This window comes from Gavialis gangeticus, unplaced genomic scaffold, assembly GCF_001723915.1.
Source record: "Gavialis gangeticus isolate Ggan-Ray unplaced genomic scaffold, GavGan_comp1, whole genome shotgun sequence".
Lineage (NCBI taxonomy): Eukaryota > Metazoa > Chordata > Crocodylia > Gavialidae > Gavialis > Gavialis gangeticus.
Genome location: NW_017728992.1, coordinates 138,999,461 through 139,011,909, shown reverse-complemented (window position 1 = coordinate 139,011,909; position 12,449 = coordinate 138,999,461). Strand labels below are relative to the sequence as shown.

The following is a 12,449-nucleotide window of genomic DNA, read 5'->3' as shown; positions in this document are numbered from 1 at the left end:
TTTTTTTTGGGGGGGGGGGGGGTGCCCTGTTACCACCCTGTTACAAGCACCTCAAACATTAAACCACACTGCCTCCAGTACGTCACAGAATCACAAAAAACACAAACAAGAAAATATTTATAAATTCTCAGCAATCGAGGGGTTGACAATTCTCTCTCATTGATTTATAAAGATAAATTCTTCTGGACTCGTATAAGAATGTTGAGGAAAAACAAATAAGCAGAAAAACTAATGTCCTGTTTCTGGTACGCTGGACACCTAAGTATTTACAACACGGCTGTCCAACTTCAAAGCAGCCAAGGGCTGCAACAGTCACATGTGCAAAGACTACACATATGCAGGCTCCCAGGACCTGCACCACCTTCCCAATCCCCACAGCCACATGAGCAGCGAGCCCACCCCATGCTGCTGCTATGCAAGTCCCTTGACCAAGGCTTCTCCCCCTCACCCTATGATACTCCTATGCAGCAAGGCATAGGATTTTATCCAGCCCCCTCCATCCATGCTGCGCTTTCCCAGACACCCTGGTCACCATTGCAAAAGCAGGAACAATGGGGGGAGTGGCATCCAGGTGGGAGCCAGCAGGCTGCAGAACAGTTTGACAGCCCTGATCTACATGATGCTGATAAGAAGTGAGTAAGCTGGGTAATCATTATTAACAGGAATATTTCTGGACATATTGAAATTCTCTCCATCACCAGAGATCTCATTTTTAAACTTACTGAAGAGTCACTCTGGTACATCAGACCATTAACCTAAGGAAAGCACTGACTGTCCCTGTTGGCATTTCTGTCTGAAAGGAAGCTCTAGAAAATAGTCCCCAGGTAGAAACACAGCTATTAGCCTTGAATTCAGAGTTGGTCCTGTATACATTAAAACCACTGTTGGTTGTAAAATAGATTTCTTAGTTAACCGTTAGACCTAGGCTGTAAAAAAAGAGCAAGATAGTTGCAGAGCATAAATCACACCCTAAGGGGAATCCACTATGAGTAATCAATAATCAAGGTAAGAGGTGAAAACAACCTGTAACCTCTACCAAATAAAGTATATGGCTACTACTACTGCTAGACACTACTGAAAACTGAATGCAAAAAGAGAACACCTTACACTAGTAATGGTAAACTAACACAAACTAAAGATGCCTTTATTATAAGTCTGCTTTATCAAGGCATGGCAATAAAAACATCACAAAGGTCAAAAGACCTAACCCAAACATGAAAGCTGAAAGAAAGGATGATGGTGACCTGAAGCACGAAGCAAAGCTTTACTCTTCTTAAAATGTGTTAAGCAAGCAAGGCAGTGACATACATTCTACTACCTCTAAATATGCAATGGCAGTAGTTTCATTTCAACAATTTCTTATGACAAAATTCTTTGCATGGGGATGTGAATAGGGCTAAATACATGAAATTATACTGGATGACCTCCCCCTTTTTGTAACTCTCTAAATTCCATCTACCCATGAAGATATGCATGAGCAGAAAAGTAGGATATCCAGACCCTCCAAAAAAAAAAAGAGAAGTCTAAGGAAATTAGCACTTAACTTGCCACTGACACATCTAAATTGCAGAATGAGATACAAGGTCCACTTACTGCCTGTGCTACAACAGGGCTGTCATTGCCTGTTAACTGAGCTTTGTTCTAAGCATTACCTCAAATTCATTTCCAATAAAATTGCCACAAGTACGTGAAAGGAGAAATTTCTGTAAATGCAGACCAGAAACATTCGATTGATTAAATCAGTACTCTGGTTTCCCTCAACTTCACAACATAAAGACAATATAAAGTACAAGCCCAGCACCTTTCCTGGATCTACTTGGACAGCTCCAAAGCTCTGAGAATGCACCTCGATGCTGAAATAAGTTAGCTGCTGTACTACAAACATGAGAAACTAGTCATAATGTATGCCTAGCCAACTAATAGCTCTCATGATTGTCAGCTTTCTTAGCCTGGAAGCGTCAAGCAGAGCATCCATCATGGGGAGAAGATTACTCCATAAATGGAACTCATACTGTGCATCACCAATACTTGGGAACTGACAAGCTTCACACACAGCACAGCTAAAAATTAAGATTACTACTCTTTGTGACCTAGCCAGCAGGATACTTAATCCTGGAGAAGCTGTGTTAAAAACAAACAGAAAGTCCAGATCTGCCGTAAGAGCAAATGCTAAGGACCTGTCTACACTACAGAGACTTTACCACTTAAACTATGCCACCACTTAGCATAAATGTGACATATTACAACTGAGGAAGTATTTCTTCAAGCATAGCTATGCTAGCTTCTCAAAATATATAAATTAAGCTGCCAAATGTAGTTTTTGTGACACTAGTGCTCCAGACACATCAGAGGTCTTCTCAACACAGCCATGTCAACAAAAACAAAACAAAACAAAAAATCATGCCTCTTTTCATACATGGTTTTACCATTTTTTCCCCCACATGAACCTGGCCTGAGTTACCATGGTAGCATCCTTAAAAAAAATCCAAGACAAAACAGCCACGCACCCCTGTTGTGAAACTTAGTTCCAACAATCAGCTTGATAAAGAGTGAAATTACACATCACACTTAGACCACACTAAGGGCACTTACAGTGTGAGCATCTGTATGTTAAAGCTTATTAGCTCAGGCTAAGTGCTCTCTGATCTCAAAGTTACACCACTTCAGGTGAGGGTTAATGCTGGGCCATGCTGCCCAGCTCGTGTTAGGTAACTTCAGTCTGAGACAAAGTGATCAATTTGAAATCCTCCAGCATCTCAGGATGCACTGCTTCCAGCCCCTCTTCCCCACCCAGACCAGGGATAGGATCCAGGCATCCTGGCTCCTAACCAGGAGCACCAGCCCATGTGCTTCTAGTGGCAAGGCAGAGCTGTGCAGGCAAGAAATTGTATTAACCCTTTAAGACGTGACTACTCACAGCACATTCTAAGTTTAACACTACTTAGCATTCCACAGATATAGTCTGGTCTAAGTGTAACATGCAATTTCACCTTTATGGGTAGTAATATAAATAGTGGAGCCAGATATCACTAAACATCCCTATCTACATCCATTCATCTATCATATAGAAGCAGACCTGCCTTCCTCTAGAATGTCAACAACTCTAAGCTAATCTGCAGCAACTGGAACCTCAAAACTATTTCATTACATACATGAAATCTCAGCTTCAACAAATCAGGTTTGGGTGGGAATTCTTTTCTTCTTTTTTTCCAGAGCCTTAAAAATAAACATACGTGTGCACATGTACTTTTAAAGAATACACTCCCCAGTTCTTTTAGCATCTTCATGTATAAAAAGGGAAATAAACACTTACTTCACAGTTATGCTTTACAAACTTTAATCTTTACACCATAATTTCAGTAATGCACTGTAGAGTTAGTTAAGCATTATTATCAAGTATTTGCCCAAAGAAGAGCCAAGAAAGGGAGCAATCCTACAAGCACAGAGATATACAATCCTACTGTGCAGGAAAGGGGGCAAAGGGGCCAAGAAACCCTCTTGGTTGAACAGGGAAATCTAGGAAAGCCTAGGGGCAAAAACAAAGTATATATGCTGTGGAAGCAGGGGGTAGCTACCAAGGTGGAGTACATGTAATTTGGCCCACACTTGCAGGGAGGCAGTCAAAAAGGCCAAAGCAGAAACAGAACTTAGGCTGGCAACAAAAACAAAGAGTCCTTCTTCAGGTATATAGGGAGTAAAAAAAAGGCCCAGGATAGCATAGGGCCCCCACAGGATAAACTAGAGCAATTAGGGACAGATAGGAGGAACAAGGCTGAGCTCTTCAATGAACTTTTTGCCTCTGTATTACTGAACACGGATCAGGACAAATCTTCCAATTGGATCATGGACAGGTACAAAAGGGAAACCAGCCCACCAACCGTTAGCACCAACTTAGTGAAGGGACACTTGGAACGGCTGGATGTATTTAAGTCAGCAGGCCCGAATGATCTTAATCCAAGGGTGCTGAAGGAATTGGCCAGTGTCATGGCAGAACCACTGGCACGGCTGTTTGAGCACTCTTCATGCTCGAGTCAGGTCCCAGAGACTGGAAAAGAGCCAATGTGATCCCTATTTTCAAGAAGAGGAGGAAGGAGGATCCAGGTAACTACAGATGGGTTAGTCTCGCCTCTATCCTCAGGAAAACCTTTGAAAAAATTATTAAGGATCACATTTGTGGGAGTCCAGTGGGAAAAAACAATGCTAAAGGGCAACCAGCACAGATTCATAGCAGGTAGATCCTGCCTGACTAACCGTGTTTCTTTTTATGACCAGGTCACAAAATGTTTGGATGCAGGAATCGAGGTAGATGTCATCTACTTGGATTTTAAGAAAGCCTTTGATATTATATCTCATCCTAGTCTCACAGATAAACTGAGTAGCTGTGACACAGATGATTACATAGTCAGGTAGGTGGCAAATTGGCTTAGGAGTTGCACCCAGAGAGTGGTAGTGGATGGGTCAGTATCGACCTGGAAAGATATGGGCAGTGGAGTCCCACAGGGCTTGGTCCTTGGACATGTGCTGTTCCATGTCTTCATCAGTGACTTGGATGAGGGTGTGGAAAGCACTCTGTCCATATTCACTGATAATACCAAATTAAGGGGTAAAGTTAACACACCAGAGGGTAGAGAACGAATCCAGGCAGATCTGGACAGGCTGGAAAAGTGGGTGGAACAGAATAGGATGCAGTTCAACAAGGACAAGTGCAAGGTACTGCACCTAGGGAGAAGGCATCACACCAGCATGCTTACAGGCTAGGGGAGGACCTTCTCAGCAGCACAGCAGTGGAAAGGGTTCTTGGAGTCATTGCTGACACCAAGATAAATGTGAGTTATCAATGTGATGAAGCAATCAGTAAAGCTAACTGCACTTTATCATGCATTAGCAGGTGCATGACAAACAGGTCCAGGGATATGATACTTCCCCTCTATGAGGCATTGGTCAGGCTGCAGTTGGGATACTGCATCCAGTTTTAGGCACTGTACTTCAAAAGGGATGTGGACAACCTCAGACAAGGGCTACTCGTACGGCTAGGGGCCTTCAGGCAAAGCCCTATGAGGAGAGATTGAGGGGCCTAGATCTCTTCATCCTCCACAAGGGAAGGCTGAGAGGTGATCTTGTGACTGCCTACAAATTTAAGGGGGGGCAGAGCAGTAAGGAATAGGAGGTGCTCTGTTTACCAGGCAACCCCTTGGAGTAACTAAGAACAATGGCCACAGACTCACAGAGAGCAGGTTTAAGTTAGACATCAAGAAAAACTTCTTTACGGTAAGGGTTGCGAGAATCTGGAATGGGCTTCCAAGGGAGGTGGTGCTCTCCCCTGCCATGAAGGGTCTTTAAGAGGAGGCTAGACATGCACCTGGCTGGGGTCATCTGACCCGAGGGCTCTTTCCTACACAGGGCAGGGGATCAGACTCCATGATCTGCAGGGGCCCCTTCTGCCCCAAACTATGAATCTATGAAAAACCTCTAAAAAGGAACAGGTAGGGAAGTATTTCATGGATTCAGCAACACCTGTCAGTTGTTATTATTTAACAGTTTCTAAAGTAATTTTGAATCTTTGAAGGAACGGCAAAAAGAATAAATCTTTCCATGCTTTTTTATCCCCTGGAATTTCCTTAATAGCTTGATCAGTAGTTATTCTACATAGTCTCTGGGCTTGGATTTATAGAAGAGAAAGAGATCTTGAGGCAAAGAAAACTATAATAAATAGTATGTTGGCACTTACCTAACATGCTCAGTCCAAGAATCCTAATGCATTTTACAAACATGGTGAAAATTCTAAGTATGTTAAAAGTTGCTTTACATGAAGGAGTGCAACTGATTTCTGTTACTTTCCAGTCTTCTTTTCTAACTTCATTTAAAATGCCTTCATTTGGGAGAATAATACTGCCCAAGAGTCCAGATTTAGGAAGTACCTGAAATAACTACATTGTGACATGGTCCTTGTATGAATGCTTGTTGAGTCAAACCTCTCTCTAAGGAATTTTCTGTTCTAGTCACAAGAACCACAAAGGATCTTGATCTATACATAAGGATTAAGATTATTTTTAGATGATCATAACAGGAGTTGATATCAATAAGTATTGAAGAAAAGTTTTCTAACTTCTACTCTGAACTCAATTTATGAAAGCTTAAGTAACTAGTTCTGTTGGAGAAAAAGAAAACACTCAGGAACTGCTGTTTTTAAATGAGACAGGAACAATTATCCCCAGTGACTTCATAAGAAAGAAATCTCTGTTAGCATAAGGTATGTATAGCAACAGCAGTATCATTGAAATCTTGTAAAATAATCTTGACATATTCCCACTATGCAATTCAGATAGTTAGTTTTCCAGAAAAGAGAAAAGATTCTCTTGGATGATAGAATTACAGGAAAATAAGGCTGTAAGAAACCTCAGAACGTCATCTAGTCCAACCCTCTGCAGAGGCAAGATCATTGGTATCCAAACCATCCCATGAAAATCCTTGTCTAACCTATTACTAAAACTACACAGTCAACTCCAACACACAACCACAAGGGACGGCCCCCTCCCCTCTACCTGCCACAAGTAAAGCAGGTGGACAACTGTGATCAGTTTCCTGCTGCTGCAAGGGTTGTCAAAATAACACTCAAAAGATCCAGAGAAAAGGGCCACATTCCTCTGCTAGAGGAAAAAGGAACAACCCCATTGTTGTACCAATCTGACTACAGGGTAAAAAGTGGAGAGTGGTCTAACCCTGAGTGGAGGCACAAGATGCCCTAGCCAGGAACCTGCAGATTGTAGTCCCAGCAGGAGCATTAGCATACCTTAGTCAAAATCCCCAACCTTAGCTACAACCAATGCCCCATGCTTCCAAAAAAGGTAAAACCACCTCCACCGCTCACTCCTCACCTTCTGTCTAGCAACAGAAGAAAAAAAAATTGCTTCTCAGCCCCACGCAGTGACCACCAGAGCCCAGAAGCATGGGAAATACCCACAGCAGAGCATAGGCAAGGCCACTCCTAGATCATCCCTGATGAATGCTTATCCAGCTTCTTCTTGATCACCTTCAATAACGGAGATTCTTCAACATCCCTAGGCAGTCTATTCCACTGCCTCAGTGCTCTAACGGTGAAGACGTTTTCCTGATAGCCAATCTAAAAATACACTGCTTCAATGTCAAGCCATTGGAGCATGCCTTGCTCTCTGTAGCAAGGGAGAAAAGGCATTCTCCCTCTTCTTTACAGCAACCCTTCAGATATCTGAAAACTGTTATGTTGCGACTTATGTGTCCTCCCTGCAAGCTGAACATCAAGAGTCAAGCAATGACATCCAATGTCCAGTCTGGCAAAGTTGGTACTTATGGATCACTGACTTAATGCCAGTAATGCTGGCTTCAACACGGATGCCAACATTTGGGCGGCAATCTTCCCACATGATGGGTGGAGAATTTTCTGGAGGCATCATTAGTCATACTTCTCCAGGCTCTTGAGATGAGAATGGTAGGTGACCCACGTCACACATCCCTAGAGGAGAGTGGAGATAATGACTGAAGTGTAGACTTGGATCTTGGTGTCTTTCTGGAGATTGTGATGAATAATGATTCACCAAAGCAACTCCCCAAAGGAGCTTGTGCTGGATCTCCTCATCAATTTTCACTCTCTGAGAGAGGAAGCTACTGAGGTAGGAAAAGTGCTCGACTACCAGAGTCTTTCCCTCAATGGTAATTTGGGGAAAGGGATCACACTCATGGGTTGGGGCAGGTTGATAGAGCATTTAGTCATCTCAATGTTGAGAGAAAGGCCCAAAGTTTGGGCCTTCTCCAAAAAGATCCAGTACAGTCTGGAGCTTTTTCTCAGTGTGCACAAGGATGGCACGCACAGTCGTGAGCATATTGAGGGTCAAGGCTAGTTGTTTTGAATACTTCGGTCTTTGAGCAAAAACATCCCAGATTGAAGAGCCCTCCATCCATTTAGTAGTCAGTGTCAATTACAGAAGAAAGGCGTTCCTTAATAAGAACTAATATGACTATCAAAAATATGGAGAACAGAGTTGGAGCAATGCTGCATCCTTGCTTATCCCTAACCCCACCTTCTGCCTCCAGCCAGCTGTCAGGTGCAGCCAGGCATGGCAGGAGGAATGCTGATACCCATGCAATCAGGGAGGCAATTACACCTTCTCCTGCTGCTCTGTTGTGCAAGGACACAGACACCAGGACACAGATGCAGCCACAGCCAGGCAGGAGGGGGGGGTGGAAATACTGGTGAGCAGTTTCCCCTCCTCCTGCTGCTCTGTCATGCACAGACACAGACACGGGTATGCAGACACCAGCATTCCCCACCTCCCTGCCTGACTGAGGCTGACAGATTCCTGTGGCTGACAGAGTAGCAGGGGTGTGGAGACTGCTCCCCAGGGCCCAACAACTAATCAGAGGTGGCCTTCCCATTCGATTGCACTCAGGAGTCTCCAGCAGCGCAGGGAGCCAGCGGGGCATGCTGGCAGGCATGCAAGAGTGCCCCAAACCTCAGCCAGTACAGGCATCCTGTGTACCCTCCCCACCAAATGATGAATGTGTGTTGTGTTCATTCCTGAACTAACCTAGAGCACTTAGAGTAAAGCACGTAACTTAGATTGCTTCCACCGTGGGCTTTTTAAACATCTGTACCTGGCCAAGGTGTCATCTTGACAAGCAGAATGAGCCCTTCTCTTCTACCGCAGCAGTGCTTGAATATTGGTGTTGCTCTCAAACCTGTCTTGGTGTCATTAGGTGATATAGCCAATGGATTTAGCAGAGCCCACATGGATGGCAGCTTTAAACCTCTTCCAAAGTTTCCCAATGTTGCCTTTGTTTGTGAACAGGGCAGAGACACTGTTGCAGCTTCTTACAGACTTTTGGATCTTGATGTAATTTGGTGTTGAGAGTCCTTTGCATTGCTTTTGGCTGTTTTTGGCATTTTGGGGCAAGCCAAATGTTCATGATGGATCTGACAAGTAAGCGATCTGTCCAACAACCATCAGCTTCTTGCATGGCTCGCATGATACAGATATCAATTTGATCACAGGCTCTAACAGTAACATACTTGAGGAGGTGCTAATGCTTAGAGCAAGGATGTTTCTTTTACCTGTCACTCTGTCTGAACATGGTGTTCATGATGAAAAGCCCATGGCACCATGCATTTTCTCTGAAGAAAGATGCCATTGGAATAGGCTGTCGCTAATCCTTCCTTCCCAATGGTGCCACTCCAGAGCCACAGGTCACATCCAACTCTGGCACTGAAGTTAACAAAAGAATGATTTTGTCCTCCTTGATGGCTAGCCAGCATATGATCAAGGTTAGAGTAGAACTGCTCTTTGAAATCATTGTCAGTCTCAAGCATTGGGGCATACACATTCATGAAGACCAGGTACTAGTTGTTACTAAGCTTAAAACAGAGGGTCATAAGATGTTTGTCAATGCCTACAGGGAACTCCATCCACAAATGCTTTTCAAGTAAATCTCAGGATGTCATCCTCCCACTGTACTCAGCCTTGGTGAGGCTGCGGCTGGAGTACTGCATCCAATTCTGGGCTCCACAATTCAAAAAGGATGTTGAGAAGCTTGAGAAAGTCCAGAGGAGAGCCACACACAGAGGGCAGGAGAATAGGCTTTATGAAGAGAGGCTGAGAACCATGGCTCTGTCACCACTCATCCATTTTGGAGGTTGGTACAGGAGACCATGCATTTCCAGTGGTAGAGGCCTTTCCATGACTATAACATGGAAGAAGCTGGTATGTAGAAACAACAACTACATGCCCTTGACAAGTTGGAGATGTAAGCCCCGTGGCAAAAGAGAACCCTAGACAACAGGAGACCTCCATCTTGATGCAGCTTTCTTCCATCTTTACAGCCACTGAAATTCTGACATCTTCTTCCACCTAATTCACCATTGAGGACTTCAGGTTCACACAGTGGTTTGTCTCAGGCTTGTTCACTATGAATGACACTGCCAGAAGTGTGAGATTCTGGGCAACACATCTCTGAGGATCATTGGCACAGATAAGCATCTCCACAATTACAAGGTCTCAGTCCATGGAGAAGAAAAATTTACCACACCCCTACACAATCTGCTACAAGGGATAACTTTTGCCACCTTCTTCCCCCCAGTAAAATATTTACACTTGCTTATAGATTGAATTGGTTTAATGTTCCTACTACATGTTCCTGCTACTGGACTTTTTAATGCCTTTGAGGCCACATCCAGACAATTGTGGCCGTGCGGTATGTGGTGCCACAGACACATCTGCAGCACCACGTACTGCATATCCACGGGTCAAAAAAAACTTAGGTTAAAAAAAAGCGGAACAAAGCATACAGCAGCAGTGCACGCTGTTCAGAACTGGAGCCTGGCCGGCCAGAGCCACACTCCACTGCCACCCAGGCTCCACGCAGCAGGATCATGACTGCTGCAACCCCAGGAGGCCTGCAGGTCCCCAGGTAAGGCTGCTGGGGCCAATCCACTGCTCACCCCAGCCTTCCCTACCCTACCCAGGGTAACTTGCCACATATGCCAGATGGCATGTCCCTGGGGACAACTAGCAGCGGCACAAGGTGCGCTGCCACTAGTTGTCCCTATGGAACCAAACATCCATGAACATGTGGATGCAGCCTGAGAGATTAAAAAACTCACTATTATCCTAAATTTTCTTCCCAACTAGATATATTTTAGACTTGGACTAAGTCACTTCTGTGTTCCTTGTTATACTAACTACAATGAACTTCTTTAGTCCCTGACTATATGGTAGGTCTCTAAGGCCTTGAAGCATTCTTAAAGCTCTTATTTTCATTTTAAAATATAATGCAACAAATGTTCTTGAAATGCCAAAAAGAGGGTTGAGAAAAACTATATTATATATACATTTCAACAAAAACATACAAAAATACCTCCCTGTCAAATACAAAACTGTAAAACTCAACAAGCTTTAGCCACAATAAAAATTTTGCAAATGAGTTTATATACAGCAAGTCAGTATTAATGTTCTTACATTAATTATCTGGTCAGCTCCCAGTAGTCTAACTTTCAAATGAGAAATTGTCATTGGCTTCTCTTTCAGAACCTTCAATTGTTTGAATAAATAGTCTATTCTTGTCACTTAGATCATTTACGTAGGATTTAAGAATTCATATTTTGACCTGCAATGAGATTAATGTGCATAAAATTAAGGCTTTAAAAGGCGAGCACAGAATCCTCTATTTCAAAACATCAGTATTTACTTCTAGTCAAAATCATCATTTCCCTCTCAGTAGATCAATTTGCTCCACATTTCAAAATTTTATTTTTTCTAAACAGTCATAACAAATGCATATGCCAATATAAGTTAATATTTATTAACTTCAGTTATTAAAGTAAAAGTTACTAAACAGAACAGAGTCAAACCTTTTGAAAGAGTGGCCCCAACCAACTGTTGGAAAACAAAAGAGATTTCTTACTTTTATTAGAAGTTTAGATGGAAGATTAAGGGGTCTGTAATGGATTAACAACCCCGTTTCCTATGGATATAGATTTTGGACACTGACCAAGAAAAATTCCAGGTTCTTGTACTATTTAAAGCTTGTTTGCCAAACAACCATCTTTTGTTATTCAAATACTTCCATAAACTGATTTCTAGACTAGAAGTGGATATTTTGTTTACTCAGTATTACAGAGCAGGAGAATCATAGGGTAAGGGACCTCAAGAGTCTTTTAGTCCACATGTGCAAGATCAAAATCCATGAAGTAACTGTAATGCAATTTTTATAACTCCATGCTACCCCAAATGAATGATAGGGAAAATAAAGAACTTACAATCTAGAGTTTATCCTGTCTTTGTTCCAAAGCACAAACAAGCTTTTTAATAAATAATGGAATGATTATTCTATAGTTTAACATTTAATAAACCACGCACCTTACACCAAAGATTGTACTCAGAAGCTTACTATACAAATAAAGCAATGTTATCCCTCTAACTGAAGCTAAAATGAAAAAAGACAGTTATACAATGGTATTTACAAGACAACTGAAGTCATCAGAATCCCTTGATTCAAGTATTACTCTACCACATCTCACTGATGGGTCTTGAGGTGACTTAAGAATCCAGTCCTTGAGCCACAGACACGCCCACAGAAGCTGCAGTTTTTCCCCAGGAAAGTAGGCTGTAAGCAAGGATTTCTCTCCTTTTCCTTCCTCCATTCTCTCTTCTCTGCTTCGAGCACAAGATGCTTTACCTTGAAATAGGATGCCACTTTGTTGAGGTTGCAGCACCACAGGGGTCGGTCGACAGCTCTTGAGCTCAACATCTGTTTTCCTGAGGTATGCTTTCAATGTGTCCTTGCAGCATTAACTAAAGTAATGAGATTAAAAATAAAGTCTTCTACTGACTACATATTCTGATTAATAAAACAGTGAAGCATGACATCTGCTTAGTTTCAAAAAACTTCACAGAAAACAGAATGGAGAAAGCAAGCATGGC

The 12,449-nt window shown here is 42.7% G+C and overlaps 1 long non-coding RNA gene across 1 annotated transcript in view; it reads right to left on the bottom strand.

Moving 5' to 3' along the window:
* Nucleotides 1-10,889: 10,889 nt before the first annotated feature.
* LOC109299758 overlaps nt 10,890-12,449 on the bottom strand; it is a 5,307-nt gene continuing 3,747 nt past the window's right edge. The window contains exons 2-3 of the long non-coding RNA XR_002097991.1: nt 12,205-12,320; nt 10,890-11,133 (exon numbers count right to left, since the gene is read on the bottom strand). This is a non-coding gene — a long non-coding RNA (uncharacterized LOC109299758). The remainder of the gene's footprint in view (nt 11,134-12,204; nt 12,321-12,449) is intronic.